A 23,084-nucleotide genomic window follows, 5' to 3' on the forward strand; every position below is an offset into this window, starting at 1 on the left:
AAAGGAAGGGGGGCAAAGGAGTTAGACAACCCCTGCAATTGTCTGAGCGGGGAATGCCTTGCTGCAGTGGGTGTGGCTATACCAGGTCCTGGAAACCAGCTCACCCTTAGCTCTGCCCATTGGGGTTGGTAACCCCATCCATTGGGGTGGGGCACCTGTCGAACTAAGTTTGACAACCTATTTAGGTACTTACTACTGGTTCTACTTGTCTTGCTAAGTATATGCAAGGATTCCTCTATCCAGAGCATTCATTACAGGGGAACTATTTGATGGTCACTGCGCCAGCATCATCTTTTCGGGTAGGGGGCTGTTTGTGCTAACAGAGCAAGGGAGTTTCTGTAGTGTAGCACTTATCACGTTCCCCTCACCCGTGAAATGTCCCTGGGGCAGAACCAGAGCTTTTCTTATACCACAGGCTTTTTGTTTATCATTAATCAACCCAAAACGTAAATCAGAAAGATGCTGCACACTTTACTTTAGAATATAGATTTTGTACAAATATTTCAGCCCAATGTTTGGGAATAAGGGAAAATATTCACACATCTGAACAATACTAATTGCATCCAGACATTATCATAAACAAAAACAATAACCACACAATATCTTACCTATTTAGACAGTATTTTGGGCCCTTGAGGTATATTCACTGTATGTGCATTTAGCATACTGCTCCAGGCCCTGAGTAAGGAACATAGATTTTGCAAATTTTTTAAAAAGGCTGCCTCCTACCTGGTGGGGGATGTAAATCCAATCACTTAAAGGAGAAACAAACCCTGTAGAAAAAAAACCCTGTAACTCCCACCCCACATAGACCTCCCTCCCTCCTCCCCCCCATCCTAACTGCCCACTCCCCGGAGAAATGCCCCATACTTGATACTTACCCCTTAGCACAGATTCAGGCAGTGGACTTCAATGCATCCATCTTCTGGGTCTTCCTGTCTTTTTCTGGTGCTTCGGCAGTTTCCGTCCAATTTGCGCAGTTGTCCAAACCGGCAAATTGCTCCAACTGCGCATGCGCCAACACACCGATCTCCCATGGATGCCTTGAAGTCCACTGCCTGAATCTGCGATCACTGAATGAGAGAAAGCTAGTCCTCGCTCTGTGTATGTGCGGTTTTTTCAAAAGATGACACATCTTGACTCACATCCTTTCCATTGAAAAAAAAATACTTCATACCAAAAACCCCTCCTTCCTAAAAGTTACATTTCCATGGGGGTCACATGAATTAAACACTATGACACATTCAACTGCAATCTGCCTGAATGTCTGGGTTATTCTCTCTTTAAAGGAGAAGGAAACCCTAAAAATGAATATGACTAAAAATGCCATGTTTTATGTAGTGAACTTAATGCACGAGGCTAAAGTTTGAGCTTGTCAATAGCAGCAATGATCCAGGACTTCAAACTTGTCACAGGGGGTCACCATCTTGGAAAGTGTCTGTGACACTCACATGCTCAGTGGGCTCTGATTGGCTGTTGAGAAGCTAAGCTTAGGGCTCGTCACTAATTATCCAGCAGAAAATGAGCTTCCCTGGCTGTAATATAAGCTGATGCTACAGGTTTGCTGATTATTCAATTCTGATGCTAATTGCACTGGTTTCTGTGCTGCCATGTAGTAATTATGTGTATTAATTACTAATCAGCCTTATATTGTGACATTTCTATTCTATGTGTACTGTATATTGTGAGTGGCTCCCTAAGCTCAGTAAGTGACAGCAGCACAGAGCATGTGCAGTGAATCAGCAGAAAAGAAGATGGGGAGCTACTGGGGCATCTTTGGAGACACAGATCTTTACTGCAAAAGGGCTGTGGTTGCCTTGGGCTGGTACAGAAGCACAAAACATCATGTACAACATTTCTAGCTACTTCTTTAGTTTAACTTTTCTTGTCCTTTAAGATGTAAGTCAGAGAGAGAGAAAGGGAGGGGGGCAAAGGAGAAGGTTAAGGAGGTCAAGAGAGTTAGACGACCCCTGCAATTGTCCCTATTAACACTCCAATTCTGCATGAGACTGGAAGTCATTATCATCCCATGGACTGATATATAATTTCCTAAAGTCAGGGAATTTGTCCATGACATAGTCACACTGGCACTCCCCTCTATTAAATGAACAGTTTCTGCCTCTTTAAAGGTGTTTGACACATGGCCGATTCCATGAAAAGCCCAGTATAACATTTAGGAAGTAAGACTGTGTTGTCATGTATTAAACATTATTTAGAACACTGTATATAACATGGGGAGAGATATTTCTCTTTGCTGGATTGAATCTATAATAAATGCTTAAAAGTAGCACCTGAACATGCAGCCGCCACTAAGGCAAGTAAATCTGAGGGAATTTGTAGTCAGTGGGGGTTTCTCTATTTATTAATGCTATTTGTATAATAAATGTTTACAATTGATTGATTTGACTTGCAGCTATCCGAGTGCTGCCAGTAGAGACGGGGGTTCAGCAATGGAGGCAGGCTTGGCTGGATATCCATGGGAGCAGATATATAAACCATTTACATGGTAAAAATATTGATTTATTCCTTTTTAATAATGTAGGAATTTGATCAGCCCATGAGCCTAGATAAAAACTTTAAATATTGTTGTTTCATTATCCCTTCCCGAAGCTGTAGAATTAAAGTAACACTATCTATTAAGTCCTATCAGTCCTATCAGTGTCCAGGGTTGTCAGCAAATTTATAAGAGCTGTGAAAAATACACGGTGTAGGGTTGGGGTATATTTCTTAGACATTGCTGTTTAAGAGGATAAGCTGGGAAATTGTATTATGGCCCTGGCACTGATGCCGTATTTATATTTAGGTATTTGGGCAAATACTGTGCACTTTTTCCATTTTTTTTTTGCCCTGCTATGCATCCTCTATGCACTAGCAGCATTTATAGGGCCTTACTAATGAGAGGGGGGCTGGGGAGGTTGGCATATTCCATAGCAAACATATCAGTGTATTGTGTAGCTAATTCAGCTAATTTCTGCAGCAACTCTATGCAGGAGCATAAACATGTCAAGGAACTATCAGTGTGGATCTTAGTTTAAGGGGTAGATGGGATTCCAAAAGTAGGGTGCTGGTAGCTTCCAACAGTCTTGTAAGGCATTAAGTTGCCTCATTATCTTTTGCTTGCATATGTGGACAACTGAATCTACCCTGGTCCTCTGTAGGATCTGCACTATGAGATACCAGCAATGCCACGTTTAAGTTGTCAAATACTTTTAAGTAGTCAAAAAAATTATTTATAGTTTAAGGGGTAAATGGGATTCCAAAAGCAGGGTGCTGGAAGCTTCCAACAGTCTTGAAAGGCATTATGTTGCCCTCGCAGTTACTCAGTGACCACATATAGATCTGGTAATATCAAACATAACCATATGGTGGCGCTCACAGTAGAGGCTAGCTAGGGCTTCATTTCACAAAATGGTGGCTGCGCAGTGGGCGGGGAATGCTTTGTTGCAGTGGGCGTGGCTATATCAGATCCTGAAGACCAGCTCAAACTTTGACAGGTGCCATTGGGGGCAGGGCACCTGTCAAACTCAGTTTGACGACCTATTTAGGTACTTACTACTGGTTCTGCTTGTCTTGCTAAGTGTATGCAATGATTCCTCTATCCAGAGCATTCATTACAGGGGAACTGCACCGGCATCATCTTTTGGGGTAGGGGGCCCTTTGTGCTAAGTGAGCACGGGAGTTTCTGTAGTGTAGCACTTATCGCGTTCCCCTCACCCATGAAAGGTCCCTGGTTCAGAACCGGAGCTTTGTTTATACCACAGGCTTTCTGTTAATCAACCCAAATTTAAATCAGAAAGATGCTGCACACTTTACTTATATACTTATATATAGATTTTGTACAAATATTTCAGCCCAATGTTTGGGAATAAGGGAAAATATACACACATCTGAACAATACTAATTGCATCCAGATATCATAAACAAAAACAATAACCACACAATCTCTTACCTATTTAGACAGTATTTTGGGCCCTTGAGGTACGCAAATATATTCACCATATGCGCATTTAGCATACTGCTACCGGCACATAGATAGACACCAGGTAGGCTGCCTCCTACCTGGTGGGGGGTGTAGATCCAATTACTTAAAGGAGAAACAAACCCTGTAGTAAAAAAACCCATACCCCCACCCCACGTAGACCGCCTGTCACGTTCGGCAACCTATATCCAGAACCAAAGCTAAGCTCCCTGGTCATGGCTCTCACTTCTACCTATAACTGCCGCCTTTCACCTCGGGAGGAGCCCTCGGCTAATTGGATGCCGCCAGGTCTTATTTCAGAGAGGAGCAAAGCTAAAGGTTCTGGAAGGGGCACAATTGTCTCACCAGGATACTGGAAGGAAGAACACCGGAACAGGCAGGCCGGGCCAGCACAAGCCGAGAATCATCAGACAGGCCGAAATCAGGATAGGAGAACGTAGAATAGTCAGTGGACAGACAAAGGTCGGATTGGAGAGGTAAGACTAGTCACAAGCAGGCAGGATCAGGATTGGAGAGGTCAGGCATAGGTTAGGGTTAGAGGATAAGAATAGTCAAAAGGCAAGCAAGGAACATAACCAGTAATAATAGATAGAATCAGACACCTAGGAACTTTACAAATAGAACCTAACAAAGGGCAATGTGTAGTAATACAAAGCCTTGAATTTCTTGCCATTGCGCCCGCGCACACCATAGGAGAACTGGCACTGAATGAAACAGGACCCTCCGAAGTCATGGCAAGTGCCCCCGCAGGTGCCAGATGGTACTCCACTGGAACACCAGGGTAAACGCTAATCATTACATTACCCCCCCCCCTTGAGGAGGGGCCACTGGACCCTCAAGCTTACCAGGAGACCTGAGATGGAACTGTCTCCTAAGGTGGTCAACCCTGGAATCAGATTTGACCAGACTTTTCACCAAACCTGGAGGAGGACAAGATTCCTGGTGGACCTGAATGGCTGGTTTTAAAATAGAAACATGAAATAGGTTAGATAACTTAAACAAGTAATGTAACTCGAGACAGATAGAGGTTGGGTTCACAATTTCCACAATAGGGTATGGACCTATAAATGGGCCCCTGCTTAAGAAATGGGATTTTAAGATTGATATTCCCTGTGGATAGCCAAACCAAGTCCCCAACCTGAAATTTGGATACTTCCATATGAGTCCTATCGGCTGCTCTTTTCTGAGTGGACGTAGTTGCCGATAGGGAACTATGTACCCAGAACGAGACCTAGAACAATGCTTAAAAGATCTTGCCAGAATAATATCAGTGCCTTTTATAAGGGGCTGAGCAGGAACCTCGACTTGGGGATGGCAGTGGAAGTGATCTACTCATACTTTGCTATAGCATTTGATACAGTAACACACAGTAGGTTGCTGATAAAGGTAAAGAATATTGAAAAGTAATAATGAAAACTATTGGCAATAAGTATGTTTGGCTCGAGGCCTAGTCATTCAGCACATGTGTACACTGTCCCTTTTGGACATTTACATACAGTTGCCCGGCTAGCTTCGTTGGTAGAGCATGAGACTCTTAATCTCAGGGTCGTGGGTTCGAACCCCACGTTTGGTGCTTGCTTTTCGGTTGCTCCAGTATCGCAAAAAGACACACGTGGCCAAAGTCGCACCAATAATGTTGTACGAAATGAATGTTCGTACAATATTCCGTCCGTGTATGTAAGGAGATGAGCGACCAATATCATCAGAAGACTTTGATATTGTTCGTCTAGTGGATCGGCCCAGACAGATAATTTTCATCGGGCGCCTTTGAAGGCATACATAAGAAATACTCATGTACCCAATGGGGATTTGTCAGAATGAGCTATTTTCAAAAATGGACGGAACCCAGGGGTACTAAAGTAGGCAGCTTTCTGGAGTGAAGATTTAAAAGTTTGGTAGCGCACTGCTGGGAGTTTCTGTACAAGTCATAAAGCTCTACAAAATTGTATGTGTCTGGCATCGGCACATTCATGCTTCATGGGACTTTACAAATAAGTTGCATTTTAGGGTGCGGGATGCAACACATTTCCGACATATAACGCTACATTATGAAAATATGATTTTTTGAAATTTGTTGGAAAGCCTATATCTTGTCCGGCAGATACCAGAGCATTCATTACAGGGGTACTGTTTGATGGTCGCAGCACCGGCGCCATCTTTCAGGGTAGGGGGACCCCCCGTAGTAGTGTTGCGGTAATAACCATCGCATCATCATATTTGCCATATGCGTAATTAGCATACTCCTATAGGCTGTGAGTAAGGAACATACATATTGAATATTTTTTAGGGGTTTGTCTCCTACCAGGGGGAGATTGTAGGTCTAATCACTTAAACAAAGGCACTGCTGAGATTCGAACTCAGGACCTCCTGTTTACTAGACAGGCGCTTTAACCATCTAAGCCACAGCGCCCCTGGTTTTTAGTCTGGGCAGGTGGTACTCCTAGAATGAAATGTTGCATGCCATATGCTAAACTAATAAACAAGCTTAGCCCTGTGATTGCCAAAGCTCCTTTCTTGATCTTTCAGGATTCCCTGAGGTCTGACATGGTGCCAGGAGACTTGCGAATTGCTAATGTGATGCCGCTATATAAAAATGGCATCCTGTTCTCAGCCTCAAAACTATAGGCAGGTTAGTCTGACGTCAGTGGTAGGAAAACTTTTCGAAGGGGTGTTAAAGGATAAGATAATTGACTTCCTTGAGTTTGTGCCAGCATGGTTTTATGCATAACAGATCTTGCCAGAATAATATCATTGCCTTTTATAAGGGGCTGAGCAGGAACCTCGACTCGGGGATGGCAGTGGATGTGATCTACTCAGACTTTGCTATAGCATTTGATACAGTAACACACAGTAGGTTGCTGATAAAGGTAAGGAATATTGAAAAGTAATAATGAAAACTATTGGCAATAAGTATGTTTGGCTCGAGGCCTAGTCATTCAGCACATGTTGAAAAGGAGTGTATACTGTCCCTTTTGTACATTTTGCACACAGTTGCCCGGCTAGCTCAGTCGGTAGAGCATGAGACTCTTAGTCTCAGGGTCTTGGGTTCGAGCCCCACGTTGGGCGCTTGCTTTTCGGTTACTCCAGTATCGCAATAAGACACACGTGGCCAAAGTCGCACCAATAATGTTGTACGAAATGAATGTTCGTACAATATTCCGTCCGTGTATGTAAGGAGATGAGCGACCAATATCCTCAGAAGACTTTTATATCGTTCGTCTAGTGGATCGGCCCAGACAGATAATTTTCATCGGGCGCCTTTGAAGGCATACATAAGAAATACTCATGTACCCAATGGGGATTTGTCAGAATGAGCTATTTTCAAAAATGGACGGAACCCAGGGGTAAACCTGTTGTTTGAAAGAGGGATTTCGGCCTTGATGCCTAAAATAGGCAGCTTTCTGGAGTGAAGATTTAAAAGTTTGGTAGCGCACTGCTGGGAGTTTCTGTACAAGTCATAAAGCTCTACAAAATTGTATGTGTCTGGCATCGGCACATTCATGCTTCATGGGACTTTACAAATCAGTTGCATTTTAGGGTGCGGGATGCAACACATTTCCGACATATAACGCTACATTATGAAAATATGATTTTTTGAAATTTGTTGGAAAGCCTATATCTTGTCCGGCAGATACCAGAGCATTCATTACAGGGGTGCTGTTTGATGGTCGCAGCACCAGCGCCATCTTTCAGGGTAGGGGGACCCCCCGTAGTAGTGTTGCGGTAATTACCATCGCATCATCATATTTGCCATATGCGTAATTAGCCTACTTCTATAGGCTGTGAGTAAGGAACATACATATTGAATATTTTTTTGGGGGGTTGTCTCCTACCAGGGGGAGATTGTAGGTCTAATCACTTAAACAAAGGCACTGCAGAGATTCGAACTCAGGAACTCCTGTTTACTAGACAGGCGCTTTAACCATCTAAGCCACAGCGCCCCTGGTTTTTAGTCTGGGCAGGTGGTACTCCTAGAATGAAATGTTGCATGCCATATGCTAAACTAATAAACAAGCTTAGCCCTGTGATTGCCAAAGCTCCTTTCTTGATCTTTCAGGATTCCCTGAGGTCTGACATGGTGCCAGGAGACTTGCGAATAGCTAATGTGATGCCGCTATATAAAAATGGCATCCTGTTCTCAGCCTCAAAACTATAGGCAGGTTAGTCTGACGTCAGTGGTAGGAAAACTTTTCGAAGGGGTGTTAAAGGATAAGATATAGAGAATTTTACTTACCTACTTGACGTAAATTCCTTTTCTTCTAGTCCCGACATGTCAGTACACATGGGCATTGCCCCTCCCAGACCTGGAGGTAGGACCTATAACATAGCCAATCAAAATCAATCATGACCTATAAGACCACATGACTTCCTCCTCACCACAGTTATACTTTTGCCATAGCAGTACAGTAACCAAAATAAATAATTGGGATGGGAAACCCTGTACTGACATGTCGGGACTAGAAGAAAAGGAATTTACGTCAAATAGGTAAGTAAAATTCTCTATTTCTTCTACGTCCCTCCATGTCAGTACACATGGGATCTACCAAGCCATGCTCCGAAAACAAGGGGTGGGAATAACCAACATAATGCAAAAACCAAACTGATGCTAAGGAGGCCCTGAGAAAAGGCCAGCATCACATCCATCCAACAGGGGAGCTGATAAATGTATATCTCCTGAAAAGGGTAGATAAAAGGCACAAGAACATGTCCTAGGACATGGTAAACGATTAACAAGAGCTACAAAATCAACCACAAAATTACAGAGACCGGTACTTGAGGATCAAGCATTGCAGATTAAGAATAAACATATTCTGTTTAAAAAGGTTCCCTCAGTGACTAGAGGGATACCTGCAATATGGTTATCTGACAAAACCCCACCTGGGGAAGAACAAAAATCCTGCAACTGTTAAAACAAAAAAGGTGCCTTAGGACAAAACCAGAATGATGGCAATAGCCATCTCAGAACTAAAACACCCTAGAAACCACCAGGAAATCAATCAGATCAGAAACTAAACACAACTTGAATGCATCTATCACCAGTGCTGGAGAAATACACGTTCCTCAGCAATAGCAAGTGGCCCTAAAAAGACTTGGCCCACATTAGCCTGGTCCTGCATCTTAATGGAAGCAGCTCATACCAGTGCTGACCGGAGTCACCTCTACACCAGAGATCAGTCCAAGATCCACTAACTCCATGCTAATAATACCTAATGAAGACTTAACTAAATGAACACCAACTCTGGGTTATCATAAATCAGCATATCATTGTAACCATTGTAGAGCCATGCTGGTACAGCCCAGTAGCTCCACCAACCACCAAATCTAAACTGGGTATACAACAGCACAAGGATAAGCTGCTGAACCAACCAATGTGACTTAAAGCCATCTACCACTAAGATATGCTGTTGCCCCAGCCAACTGCTACACAAGCAAGCAATGGGACCCAAGCCAATTACAGTTCTAGAAAACACCCACAAAAGACGAGGCCACTACAGCTCAAGCTGCACAATGATACAGTTTATGCAAAAGCTGAACCAAACCTGTGACCATACATAGAAGCTACTGAACCAGCCAACAGCTGGGATCACAATCCAAAATCAGGCATGCCAGAAGCTTATAGCCTACAAAAACTGGTACCAACCAGCAATGATGCACAATCCACTGGCAGAGAGCCAGCCACCATACATGCAAACCAGTGGTGGACCAGCCAGCTATTATGTATTCCAACATAGAGGTGCAAGGCCATTGTCACACTAGCAGGCCAAGATGCCCGTCAGCTGAAGTGTTTGCAAAAAAACAGAGTGGAATTTGAATACACAAGCAATAGTAAATAAGCCAGCTATTGTGAATGCCACCCTTAGGGACAAGGTAACCAACTGCACTGGCACCTGACACAAAAGTCAATTTCCATACATGCCACAACGGAGCACGTCAGTTGTTGAACTTGCAAAATCCTGGTCCACAAGCCAGCCTTATTGATAATAAGCAGTGGCATACAAGACCAAAAACAATGCATGTAAGGCAGAAGAAAAGGTTAGCTGTAAGCCAACATATGACCAACATCAGCTGCTGAATACCAATCAGCAACAAAATTAGCTATGGGCTGTGAAACTCAGAGCAAACACCAGCTGATGGTACAACCCATGCTAGATCCAACCAAATAGTCAATCATGCCTACTGCTGGTGTAACCAGAACCATACCTGCAAGGATTGCAGACAAGACAAAACCAATGGCTGTTGTCCTGCCAAGGATTGCCGCAAGGCAAACAGACATGCCCACCAAGGGCCACAGCAAGAATAGTAACCATGCCTATCAGCCACCACAGCCTGGCGACCTATGCACCATAGGTCACAGCCAAGACTGGCGGCCACAAGCCCACAAGGACTATAATAAAAACTAGCAGCCCCCTTAGCCAGGGTCCACAGAAAAGGCCAACAGCCCAAGAACCCTGGTAAAAGGCAAGCAAGCACCTAAGTTAAGGGCCATGAAAACAGGTCCGTAGCCATAATAACCCAGGTAAAAGGACAACCAAACAAATGCGCCAAGGGTAAAAGACCACATGAGCCAAAGGCTCATGCAACAGGCCAGCAGAACAAGGGCCCTTGTAAAAGGCCAGCAGACCCAGGAGCCGAGGACCATGGTAAAAAGCCATGGACCAAAACAAGGGCTCTAACCCAAGCCAAGGACCATAATGAAAGCTAGAGGCCACACAAACCCAGCTCCCTGGCGAGATGCCCGAGGCCACACAAAGGGCCATAGACTACAAGCATGTTAAGGTGCCAGTAGACATAACAGTAAGTGCCCTTTAATCTACCAACAATTAAAGAATGGAAACCTACCGTCACAAAAACTCAGTAGATGTAGTATAACTACAACTGAGCTCCCAACAAAAGCCACCAGATGGGAATAGAATATCTAAGAGAAGGCCAACATCACACAAAAAGACACCATATAACTCGGAACACTGCCTGTTAAGTGTGGAAACATCATAGGAAAAAATGGGGTACAATACTGCTACAGCAGAACAAACCCCTAGCCGGTCCTGGAAATACCAGGTGTAATAAGAGCACACTTACCTACTGTGTCTGCGCAGAGAACTCGGGCTCACAAACCTAAGACCTCAGATGACAACTTATACAAGAAGTCAGAGGAATACAGGCACCTAACCAGATAATATGCGCTAGACAGTAGGAATAATCCAGACAGATCCTTGGTGGCAGACTGCTTCTAAGGAGCAGACTCAGGGGCGTAACTAAAGAGGAAGCAGACCCTGCGGCTGCAGGTGGGCCCAAAAGGTATAGGGACCCATGAGGCCCAAATAAAGAGCAATTTCAATACGTATTGGTAAAAAAGCACAACCTCTGGATATGTTAGGGGCCCTAAAATGAATTTGCTGTGGGGCCCAATGACATCAGGTTACAGCACTGAGCAGACTCAATGTAAGGAAGGGGCTACCATACTGCTTCAGCAGTGCAAGCCTCCAGTGTAATAAAAGGCAATAAATTAATAAATTAATAAATTAGCTGGATGGAAACTCCATCCAAAGCCCCAATAGCTCTCAGCTGAGGGACATAATTAGCCAATTAGCATGCAGACTTCCCAGTGCACTACACACAGTAGATAATGAAGAATCATACTCACCAGCTTCAGGCAGTTATAACTAGCCCATATGCATACCCACGGCCCTTTTGCAGAAGTTCTGTAGAGTTCTGTAAAGTCTCACATAACTCAAAAGAAAAGGGGAGTCCAAAAAGCTCACAGGTAACAATGTGGGAAGCCCACACCTGTGTGTTCCCAAAAAAGCACTAGATTGAATCTTGTGCCTCAGCTGAGGGACATAATTAGCTTATTAACATGCAGACTTAGTACCTTGTGTAACTGCATTTTGCACAGAGGACTCCAGCTCACAACATACGACTTCATATAATATAAGAAGGAACACAGGCAGCTTACCAGATAGCTCAGACTTGTCAGCAGGAATATCCAGTCCAGTGGAACACTGCTTGTTAAGAGCAGACTCATAAGAAAGGAAGGAGGTGCCATACTGCTTGAGCACATGAGCCAATATAACCACTGTGTCAGCCAAGAGGATGCAGGTTCACCCATACAAAACTTCAAATATTAAACAGCAATAGCAAAGGGGCCAAAGGAACACCTGCACCTTACCAGATAGTGACTAGTTAGCTTGATGGAAACTCCAGCCAAAGCCCTGATAGCTTACAGCTGAGGGACATCTTAAGCTTATTAACATGCAGACTTCCCAGTGAAATTAATGTTTCAAATATACAATGGATACTGAGAAATCAAAATCTCTGGATTCAGGTACCACACTGCTTAGGCAGAGGGATTCACCAGCCAGTACTTAAAGTGTAGCAAGAGCCAATACTGTATTTTGCACAGAGGACACCAGCTCACAACATAAGACTTCAGATAATACAAGAAGTCAGGGGAACACAGGCAGCTTACCAGATAGCTCAGGCTTGTCAGCAGGAATATCCAGGTGGAACACTGCTTGTTAAGAGCAGACTCATAAGAAGGAAGGAGGTGCCATATTGCTTGATCAGTGCAACCTCTAGCCCTTCCTGGAGGAGCCTTAGTAACATGAGCCAATATAACTTCTGTGTCTGCACAGAGGATGCAGGGTCACCCATACAAGGCTTAAAATATTAACAGCAATAGCAAAACGGGGCGAAGGCACACCTGCACCTTATCAGAGTGGCTAATTAGCTGGATGGAAACTCCAGCCAAAGCCCCAATAGCTCTCAGCTGAGGGACATAATTAGCTAATTAGCATGCAGACTTCCCAGTGCACTACACACAGTAGATAATGAAGAATCATACTCACCAGCTTCAGGCAGTTATAACTAGCCCATATGCATACCCACGGCCCTTTTGCAGAAGTTCTGTAGAGTTCTGTAAAGTCTCACATAACTCAAAAGAAAAGGGGAGTCCAAAAAGCTCACAGGTAACAATGTGGGAAGCCCACACCTGTGTTTGTTCCCAAAAAAGCACTAGATTGAATCTTGTGCCTCGCTGGGCATATAGCAGGGGGGCTGTTTTAGCACAGGGCTAGGACCATGGGTATGCCCACACCTGCACTTCTTCCCAATAAACCATAATTTACAGATTATGCGTCTTGAGGCATCAGGTAAATTCTTCTCCGTTACCTGGGAATCATCCCTCTGTGTCCACACAGAGGTAAAAAATAAGCAAAAATAAATAAATAAATAAATAAAAATACAGAAGAAAAAACAAAAGGCTCACAGGTAATAATGTGGGAAGCCCACACCTGTGTTTGTTCCCAAAAAAGCACTAGATTGAATCTTGTGCCTCGCTGGGCATATAGCAGGGGGCCTATTTTAGCACAGGGCTAGGACCATGGATATGCCCACACCTGCATTTCTTCCCAATAAGCGATAATTTACAGATTATGCATCTTGAGGCATCAGGTAAAATCTTCTCCATTACCTGGGAATCATCCCTCTGTGTCTACACAGAGGTAAAAAATAAATAAATAAATAAACAAAAAGAAAATGCAAAAGAAAAACAAAAAACAAAAACTGTGTTTGATTTCTCTCAAAATTCAACAAAAAATAAAAAGTGAGGAGGGAGATCCTACCTCCCTGTCCAGTAGGACAAAAAATAACTGTGGTGAGGAGGAAGTCATGTGGTCTTATAGGTCATGATTGATTTTGATTGGCTATGTTATAGGTCCTACCTCCAGGTCTGGGAGGGGCAATGCCCATGTGTACTGACATGGAGGGACGTAGAAGAAAATTGACTTCCTTGAGTTTGTGCCAGCATGGTTTTATGCATAACAGATCTTGCCAGAATAATATCATTGCCTTTTATAAGGGGCTGAGCAGGAACCTCGACTCGGGGATGGCAGTGGATGTGATCTACTCAGACTTTGCTATAGCATTTGATACAGTAACACACAGTAGGTTGCTGATAAAGGTAAGGAATATTGAAAAGTAATAATGAAAACTATTGGCAATAAGTATGTTTGGCTCGAGGCCTAGTCATTCAGCACATGTTGAAAAGGAGTGTATACTGTCCCTTTTGGACTTTTTGCATACAGTTGCCCGGCTAGCTCAGTCGGTAGAGCATGAGACTCTTAATCTCAAGGTCGTGGGTTCGAGCCCCACGTTGAGCGCTTGCTTTTCGGTTACTCCAGTATCGCAATAAGACACACGTGGCCAAAGTCGCACCAATAATGTTGTACAAAATGAATGTTCGTACAATATTCCGTCCGTGTATGTAAGGAGATGAGCGACCAATATCCTCAGAAGACTTTGATATTGTTCGTCTAGTGCAGTGATCCCCAACCAGTAGCTCGCGAGCAACATGTTGCTCTCCAACCCCTTGGATGTTGCTCTCTGTGTCCTCAGAGCAGATGTTTATTTTTGAATTCCAGGCTTGGAAGCAAGTTTTAATTGCATAAAAACTAAGTATAGTACCAAGTAGAGCCTCTTGTAGGTTGCCAGTCCACATAGGGGCAACCAAATAGCCAATCACAGCCCTTATTTGGCACCCCAAGGGACTATTTTATGTTTGTGTTGCTCCCCAACTCTTTTTACATTTGAATTTGGCTCACGGGTAAAAAAAGGTTGGGAACCCCTAGACTCTAGTGGATCGGCCCAGACAGATAATTTTCATCGGGCGCCTTTGAAGGCATACATAAGAAATACTCATGTACCCAATGGGGATTTATCAGAATGAGCTATTTTCAAAAATGGAGGGAACCCAGGGGTAAACCTGTTGTTTGGAAGAGGGATTTCGGCCTTGATGCCTAAAATAGGCAGCTTTCTGGAGTGAAGATTTAAAAGTTTGGTAGCGCACTGCTGGGAGTTTCTGTACAAGTCATAAAGCTCTACAAAATTGTATGTGTCTGGCATCGGCACATTCATGCTTCATGGGACTTTACAAATCAGTTGCATTTTAGGGTGCGGGATGCAACACATTTCCGACATATAACGCTACATTATGAAAATATGGTTTTTTGAAATTTGTAGGAAAGCCTATATCTTGTCCGGCAGATACCAGAGCATTCATTACAGGGGTGCTGTTTGATGGTCGCAGCACCGGCGCCATCTTTCAGGGTAGGGGGACCCCCCGTAGTAGTGTTGCGGTAATTACCATCGCATCATAATATTTGCCATATGCGTAATTAGCCTACTCCTATAGGCTGTGAGTAAGGAACATACATATTGAATATTTTTTAGGGGGGTTGTCTCCTACCAGGGGGAGATTGTAGGTCTAATCACTTAAACAAAGGCACTGCTGAGATTCGAACTCAGGATCTCCTGTTTACTAGACAGGCGCTTTAACCATCTAAGCCACAGCGCCCCTGGTTTTTAGTCTGGGCAGGTGGTACTCCTAGAATTAACTGTTGCATGCCATATGCTAAACTAATAAACAAGCTTAGCCCTGTGATTGCCAAAGCTCCTTTCTTGATCTTTCAGGATTCCCTGAGGTCTGACATGGTGCCAGGAGACTTGCGAATTGCTAATGTGATGCCGCTATATAAAAATGGCATCCTGTTCTCAGCCTCAAAACTATAGGCAGGTTAGTCTGACGTCAGTGGTAGGAAAACTTTTCGAAGGGGTGTTAAAGGATAAGATAGTTGCCTTCCTTGAGTTTGTGCCAGCATGGTTTTATGCATAACAGATCTTGCCAGAATAATATCATTGCCTTTTATAAGGGGCTGAGCAGGAACCTCGACTCGGGGATGGCAGTGGATGTGATCTACTCAGACTTTGCTATAGCATTTGATACAGTAACACACAGTAGGTTGCTGATAAAGGTAAGGAATATTGAAAAGTAATAATGAAAACTATTGGCAATAAGTATGTTTGGCTCGAGGCCTAGTCATTCAGCACATGTTGAAAAGGAGTGTATACTGTCCCTTTTGGACATTTTGCATACAGTTGCCCGGCTAGCTCAGTCGGTAGAGCATGAGACTCTTAATCTCAGGGTCGTGGGTTCGAGCCCCACGTTGGGCGCTTGCTTTTCGGTTACTCCAGTATCGCAATAAGACACACGTGGCCAAAGTTGCACCAATAATGTTGTACGAAATGAATGTTCGTACAATATTCCGTCCGTGTATGTAAGGAGATGAGCGACCAATATCCTCGGAAGATTTTGATATCGTTCGTCTAGTGGATCGGCCCAGACAGATAATTTTCATCGGGCGCCTTTGAAGGCATACATAAGAAATACTCATGTACCCAATAGGGATTTGTCAGAATGAGCTATTTTCAAAAATGGACGGAACCCAGGGGTAAACCTGTTGTTTGAAAGAGGGATTTCGGCCTTGATGCCTAAAATAGGCAGCTTTCTGGAGTGAAGATTTAAAAGTTTGGTAGCGCACTGCTGGGAGTTTCTGTACAAGTCATAAAGCTCTACAAAATTGTATGTGTCTGGAATCGGCACATTCATGCTTCATGGGACTTTACAAATCAGTTAGATTTTAGGGTGCGGGATGCAACACATTTCCGACACCGGCGCCATCTTTCAGGGTAGGGGGACCCCCCATAGTAGTGTTGCGGTAATTACCATCGCATCATAATATTTGCCATATGCTTAATTAGCCTACTCCTATAGGCTGTGAGTAAGGAACATACATATTGAATATTTTTTAGGGGGGTTGTCTCCTACCAGGGGGAGATTGTAGGTCTAATCACTTAAACAAAGGCACTGCTGAGATTCGAACTCAGGATCTCCTGTTTACTAGACAGGCGCTTTAACCATCTAAGCCACAGCGCCCCTGGTTTTTAGTCTGGGCAGGTGGTACTCCTAGAATGAAATGTTGCATGCCATATGCTAAACTAATAAACAAGCTTAGCCCTGTGATTGCCAAAGCTCCTTTCTTGATCTTTCAGGATTCCCTGAGGTCTGACATGGTGCCAGGAGACTTGCGAATTGCTAATGTGATGCCGCTATATAAAAATGGCATCCTGTTCTCAGCCTCAAAACTATAGGCAGGTTAGTCTGACTCAGTGGTAGGAAAACTTTTCGAAGGGGTGTTAAAGGATAAGATAATTGACTTCCTTGAGTTTGTGCCAGCATGGTTTTATGCATAACAGATCTTGCCAGAATAATATCATTGCCTTTTATAAGGGGCTGAGCAGGAACCTCGACTCGGGGATGGCAGTGGATGTGATCTACTCAGACTTTGCTATAGCATTTGATACAGTAACACACAGTAGGTTGCTGATAAAGGTAAGGAATATTGAAAAGTAATAATGAAAACTATTGGCAATAAGTATGTTTGGCTCGAGGCCTAGTCATTCAGCACATGTTGAAAAGGAGTGTATACTGTCCCTTTTGGACTTTTTGCATGCAGTTGCCCGGCTAGCTCAGTCGGTAGAGCATGAGACTCTTAATCTCAGGGTCGTGGGTTCGAGCCCCACGTTGGGCGCTTGCTTTTCGGTTACTCCAGTATCGCAATAAGACACACGTGGCCAAAGTCGCACCAATAATGTTGTACGAAATGAATGTTCGTACATTATTCCGTCCGTGTATGTAAGGAGATGAGCAACCAATATCCTCAGAAGACTTTGATATCGTTCGTCTAGTGGATCGGCCCAGACAGATAATTTTCATCGGGCGCCTTTGAAGGCATACATAAGAAATACTCATGTACCCAATGGGGATTTGTCAGAATGAGCTATTTTCAAAAATGGACGGAACCCAGGGGTAAACCTGTTGTTTGAAAGAGGGATTTCGGCCTTGATGCCTAAAATAGGCAGCTTTCTGGAGTGAAGATTTAAAAGTTTGGTAGCGCACTGCTGGGAGTTTCTGTACAAGTCATAAAGCTCTACAAAATTGTATGTGTCTGGCATCGGCACATTCATGCTTCATGGGACTTTACAAATCAGTTGCATTTTAGGGTGCGGGATGCAACACATTTCCGACATATAACGCTACATTATGAAAATATGATTTTTTGAAATTTTTTGGAAAGCCTATATCTTGTCCGGCAGATACCAGAGCATTCATTACAGGGGTGCTGTTTGCAGCACCGGCGCCATCTTTCAGGGTAGGGGGACCCCCCGTAGTAGTGTTGCGGCAATTACCATCGCATCATCATATTTGCCATATGCGTAATTAGCCTACTCCTATAGGCTGTGAGTAAGGAACATACATATTGAATATTTTTTAGGGGGGTTGTCTCCTACCAGGGGGAGATTGTAGGTCTAATCACTTAAACAACGGCACTGCTGAGATTCGAACTCAGGATCTCCTGTTTACTAGACAGGCGCTTTAACCATCTAAGCCACAGCGCCACTGGTTTTTAGTCTGGGCAGGTGGTACTCCTAGAATGAAATGTTGCATGCCATATGCTAAACTAATAAACAAGCTTAGCCCTGTGATTGCCAAACTCCTTTCTTGATCTTTCAGGATTCCCTGAGGTCTGACATGGTGCCAGGAGACTTGCGAATTGCTAATGTGATGCCGCTATATAAAAATGGCATCCTGTTCTCAGCCTCAAAACTATAGGCAGGTTAGTCTGACGTCAGTGGTAGGAAAACTTTTCGAAGGGGTGTTAAAGGATAAGATAATTGACTTCCTTGAGTTTGTGCCAGCATGGTTTTATGCATAACAGATCTTGCCAGAATAATATCACTGCCTTTTATAAGGGGCTGAGCAGGAACCTCGACTCGGGGATGGCAGTGGATGTGATCTACTCAGACTTTGCTATAGCATTTGATACAGTAACACACAGTAGGTTGCTGATAAAGGTAAGGAATATTGAAAAGTAATAATGAAAACTATTGGCAATAAGTATGTTTGGCTCGAGGCCTAGTCATTCAGCACATGTTGAAAAGGAGTGTATACTGTCCCTTTTGGACGTTTTGCATACAGTTGCCCGGCTAGCTCAGTCGGTAGCAGCATGAGACTCTTAATCTCAGGGTCGTGGGTTCGAGTCCCCACGTTGGGCGCGTTGCTTTTCGGTTACTCCAGTATCGCAATAAGACACACGTGGCCAAAGTCGCACCAATAATGTTGTACGAAATGAATGTTCGTACAATATTCCGTCCGTGTATGTAAGGAGATGAGCGACCAATATCCTCAGAAGACTTTGATATCGTTCGTCTAGTGGATCGGCCCAGACAGATAATTTTCATCGGGCGCCTTTGAAGGCATACATAAGAAATACTCATGTACCCAATGGGGATTTGTCAGAATGAGCTATTTTCAAAAATGGACCGAACCCAGGGGTAAACCTGTTGTTTGAAAGAGGGATTTCGGCCTTGATGCCTAAAATAGGCAGCTTTCTGGAGTGAAGATTTAAAAGTTTGGTAGCGCACTGCTGGGAGTTTCTGTACAAGTCATAAAGCTCTACAAAATTGTATGTGTCTGGCATCGGCACATTCATGCTTCATGGGACTTTACAAATCAGTTGCATTTTAGGTCGGGAGCAACACATTTCGCATATAACGCTACATATGAAAATATGATTTTTGAAATTTTGGAAAGCCATATCTGTCCGGCAGATACCAGCATTCATACAGGGGCTGTTTGCACACCGGCGCATCTTTCAGGGTAGGGACCCCGTAGTATGTGCGGTAATTACATCGCATCATCTATTTGCCATATGCGAATTAGCACTCTATAGGCTGTGATAAGACATACATATGAATATTTTTAGGGGGGTTTCTCCTACCAGGGAGATGAGGTCTAATCATTAAACAAAGCACTGCAAATTCGAACTAGATCTCCTGTTACTGACAGGCGCTTACCATCTAAGCCAAGCCCCTGGTTTTTAGTCTGGCAGTGTACTCCTAGAATAAATGTTGCACCATATGCTAAACTAATAAACAAGCTTAGCCTGTGATTCAAAGCTCCTTTCTTGATCTTCAGTCCCGAGTCTGACATTGCCAGGAACTTGCGAATCAATGTGATGCCACTATATAAAAATGCATCCGTCTCAGCCTCAAAACTATAGGCAGGTTAGTCACGTCAGGTAGGAAAACTTTTCGAAGGGGTGTTAAAGATAAGATAATTGACTTCCTTGAGTTTGTGCCAGCATGGTTTTATGCATAACAGATTTACCAGATAATATCATTGCCTTTTATAAGGGGCTGAGCAGGAACCTCGACTGGGGATGGCGTTGGATGTGATCTACTCAGACTTTGCCTATAGCATTTGATACAGTAACACACAGTAGGTTGCTGATAAATTAAGGAATATTGAAAAGTAATAATGAAAACTATTGGCAATAAGTATGTTTGGCTCGAGGCCTAGTCATTCAGCACATGTTGAAAAGGAGTGTATACTGTCCTTTTGGACTTTTGCATACAGTTGCCCGGCTAGCTCAGTCGGTAGAGCATGAGACTCTTAATCTCAGGGTCGTGGGTTCGAGCCCCACGTTGGGCGCTTGCTTTTCGGTTACTCCAGTATCGCAATAAGACACACGTGGCCAAAGTCGCACCAATAATGTTGTACGAAATGAATGTTCGTACAATATTCCGTCCGTGTATGTAAGGAGATGAGCGACCAATATCCTCAGAAGACTTTGATATCGTTCGTCTAGGGGATCGGCCCAGACAGATAATTTTCATCGGGCGCCTTTGAAGGCATACATAAGAAATACTCATGTACCCAATGGGGATTTGTCAGAATGAGCTATTTTCAAAAATGGACGGAACCCAGGGGTAAACCTGTTGTTTGAAAGAGGGATTTCGGCCTTGATGCCTAAAATAGGCAGCTTTCTGGAGTGAAGATTTAAAAGTTTGGTAGCGCACTGCTGGGAGTTTCTGTACAAGTCATAAAGCTCTACAAAATTGTATGTGTCTGGCATTGGCACATTCATGCTTCATGGGATTTTTACAAATCAGTTGCATTTTAGGGTGCGGATGCAACACATTTCCGACATATAACGCTACATTATGAAAATATGATTTTTTGAAATTTGTTGGAAAGCCTATATCTTGTCCGGCAGATACCAGAGCATTCATTACAGGGGTGCTGTTTGATGGTCGCAGCACCGGCGCCATCTTTCAGGGTAGGGGGACCCCCGTAGTAGTGTTGCGGTAATTACCATCGCATCATCATATTTGCCATATGCGTAATTAGCCTACTCCTATAGGCTGTGAGTAAGGAACATACATATTAAAATATTTTTTAGGGGGTTGTCTCCTACCAGGGGAGATTGTAGGTCTAATCACTTAAACAAAGGCACTGCTGAGATTCGAACTCAGGATTCTCCTGTTTACTAGACAGGCGCTTTAACCATCTAAGCCACAGCGCCCTGGTTTTTAGTCTGGGCAGGTGGTACTCCTAAATGAAATGTTGCATGCCATATGCTAAACTAATAAACAAGCTTAGCCCTGTGATTGCCAAAGCTCCTTTCTTGATCTTTCAGGATTCCCTGAGGTCTGACATGGTGCCAGGAGACTTGCGAATTGCTAATGTGATGCCGCTATATAAAAATGGCATCCTGTTCTCAGCCTCAAAAACTATAGGCAGGTTAGTCTGACGTCAGTGTAGGAAAACTTTTCGAAGGGGTGTTAAAGGATAAGATAATTGACTTCCTTGAGTTTGTGCCAGCATGGTTTTATGCATAACAGATCTTGCCAGAATAATATCATTTGCCTTTTATAAGGGGCTGAGCAGGAACCTCGACTCGGGGATGGCAGTGGATGTGATCTACTCAGACTTTGCTATAGCATTTGATACAGTAACACACAGTAGGTTGCTGATAAAGGTAAGGAATATTGAAAAGTAATAATGAAAACTATTGGCAATAAGTATGTTTGGCTCGAGGCCTAGTCATTCAGCACATGTTGAAAAGGAGTGTATACTGTCCCTTTTGGACATTTTGCATACAGTTGCCCGCTAGCTCAGTCGGTAAGAGCATGAGACTCTTAATCTCAGGGTCGTGGGTTCGAGCCCCACGTTGGGCGCTTGCTTTTCGGTTACTCCAGTATCGCAATAAGACACACGTGGCCAAAGTCGCACCAATAATGTTGTACGAATGAATGTTCGTACAATATTCCGTCCGTGTATGTAGGAGATGAGCGACCAATCCTCAGAAGACTTTGATATCGTTTGTCTAGTGGATCGGCCCAGACAGATAATTTTCATCGGGCGCCTTTGAAGGCATACATAAGAAAATACTCATGTACCCAATGGGGATTTGTCAGAATGAGCTATTTTAAAAAATGGACGGAACCCAGGGGTAAACCTGTTTTTGAAAGAGGGATTTCGGCCTTTGTTTGCCTAAAATAGCAGCTTTTTGGAGTGAAGATTTAAAAAGTTTGTAGCGAACTCCCTGGGATTTTCTGTACAAGTCATAAACTCTACAAAATTGTATGTGTCTGGCATCGGCACATTCATGCTTCATGGGACTTTACAAATCAGTTGCATTTTTAGGGTGCGGGATGCAACACATTTCCGACATATAACGCTACATTATGAAAATATATTTTTTGAAATTTGTTGGAAAAGCCTATATCTTGTCCGGCAAAATACCAGAGCATTCATTACAGGGGTGCTGTTTGATGGTCGCAGCCCCGGCGCCATCTTTCGGGGTAGGGGGACCCCCGTAGTAGTGTTGCGGTAAATTACCATCGCATCATCATATTTTGCCATATGCGTAATTAGCCTACTCCTATAGGCTGTGAGTAAGGAACATACATATTGAATATTTTTTGGGGGGTTGTCTCCTACCAGGGGGAGATTGTAGGTCTAATCACTTAAACAAAGGCACTGCGAGATTCGAACTCAGGATTCCTGTTTACTAGACAGGCGCTTTAACCATCTAAGCCACAGCGCCCTGGTTTTTAGTCGGGGAAAGGTGGTACCCCTAGAATAAATGTTGCATGCCATATGCTAAACTAATAAAAAAGCTTACCCCTGTGATTGCCAAAGCTCCTTTCTTGATCTTTCAGGATTCCCTGAGGTCTGACATGGTGCCAGGAGACTTGCGAATTGCTAATGTGATGCCGCTATATAAAAATGGCATCCTGTTCTCAGCCTCAAAACTATAGGCAGGTTAGTCTGACGTCAGTGGTAGGAAAACTTTTCGAAGGGGTGTTAAAGGATAAGATAATTGACTTCCTTGAGTTTGTGCCAGCATGGTTTTATGCATAA

At 43.6% G+C, this 23,084-nt stretch overlaps 13 non-coding genes across 13 annotated transcripts; 8 read left to right on the plus strand and 5 right to left on the minus strand.

Annotated features, from left to right (window-relative positions):
• Nucleotides 1–5,479: 5,479 nt before the first annotated feature.
• trnak-cuu lies at nt 5,480–5,552 on the plus strand. Its single transcript has one exon. It is a non-coding gene; the product is annotated as a tRNA-Lys (tRNA).
• Nucleotides 5,553–6,315: 763 nt separating this feature from the next.
• trnat-ugu lies at nt 6,316–6,389 on the minus strand. Its single transcript has one exon. It is a non-coding gene; the product is annotated as a tRNA-Thr (tRNA).
• A 583-nt stretch (nt 6,390–6,972) lies between these two features.
• On the plus strand, nt 6,973–7,045 carry trnak-cuu. Its single transcript has one exon. It is a non-coding gene; the product is annotated as a tRNA-Lys (tRNA).
• A 7,018-nt stretch (nt 7,046–14,063) lies between these two features.
• trnak-cuu lies at nt 14,064–14,136 on the plus strand. The gene has a single exon. It is a non-coding gene; the product is annotated as a tRNA-Lys (tRNA).
• Nucleotides 14,137–15,255: 1,119 nt separating this feature from the next.
• Nucleotides 15,256–15,329, minus strand: trnat-agu. The gene has a single exon. It is a non-coding gene; the product is annotated as a tRNA-Thr (tRNA).
• A 583-nt stretch (nt 15,330–15,912) lies between these two features.
• Nucleotides 15,913–15,985, plus strand: trnak-cuu. The gene has a single exon. It is a non-coding gene; the product is annotated as a tRNA-Lys (tRNA).
• Nucleotides 15,986–16,674: 689 nt separating this feature from the next.
• trnat-agu lies at nt 16,675–16,748 on the minus strand. Its single transcript has one exon. It is a non-coding gene; the product is annotated as a tRNA-Thr (tRNA).
• Nucleotides 16,749–17,330: 582 nt separating this feature from the next.
• On the plus strand, nt 17,331–17,403 carry trnak-cuu. The gene has a single exon. It is a non-coding gene; the product is annotated as a tRNA-Lys (tRNA).
• Nucleotides 17,404–18,197: 794 nt separating this feature from the next.
• Nucleotides 18,198–18,271, minus strand: trnat-agu. Its single transcript has one exon. It is a non-coding gene; the product is annotated as a tRNA-Thr (tRNA).
• A 582-nt stretch (nt 18,272–18,853) lies between these two features.
• Nucleotides 18,854–18,928, plus strand: trnak-cuu. Its single transcript has one exon. It is a non-coding gene; the product is annotated as a tRNA-Lys (tRNA).
• A 1,365-nt stretch (nt 18,929–20,293) lies between these two features.
• trnak-cuu lies at nt 20,294–20,366 on the plus strand. The gene has a single exon. It is a non-coding gene; the product is annotated as a tRNA-Lys (tRNA).
• A 799-nt stretch (nt 20,367–21,165) lies between these two features.
• trnat-agu lies at nt 21,166–21,240 on the minus strand. The gene has a single exon. It is a non-coding gene; the product is annotated as a tRNA-Thr (tRNA).
• Nucleotides 21,241–21,822: 582 nt separating this feature from the next.
• On the plus strand, nt 21,823–21,895 carry trnak-cuu. Its single transcript has one exon. It is a non-coding gene; the product is annotated as a tRNA-Lys (tRNA).
• Nucleotides 21,896–23,084: the final 1,189 nt, after the last annotated feature.

The sequence above is a fragment of the Xenopus laevis genome, chromosome 3L, assembly GCF_017654675.1.
Source record: "Xenopus laevis strain J_2021 chromosome 3L, Xenopus_laevis_v10.1, whole genome shotgun sequence".
NCBI lineage: Eukaryota > Metazoa > Chordata > Amphibia > Anura > Pipidae > Xenopus > Xenopus laevis.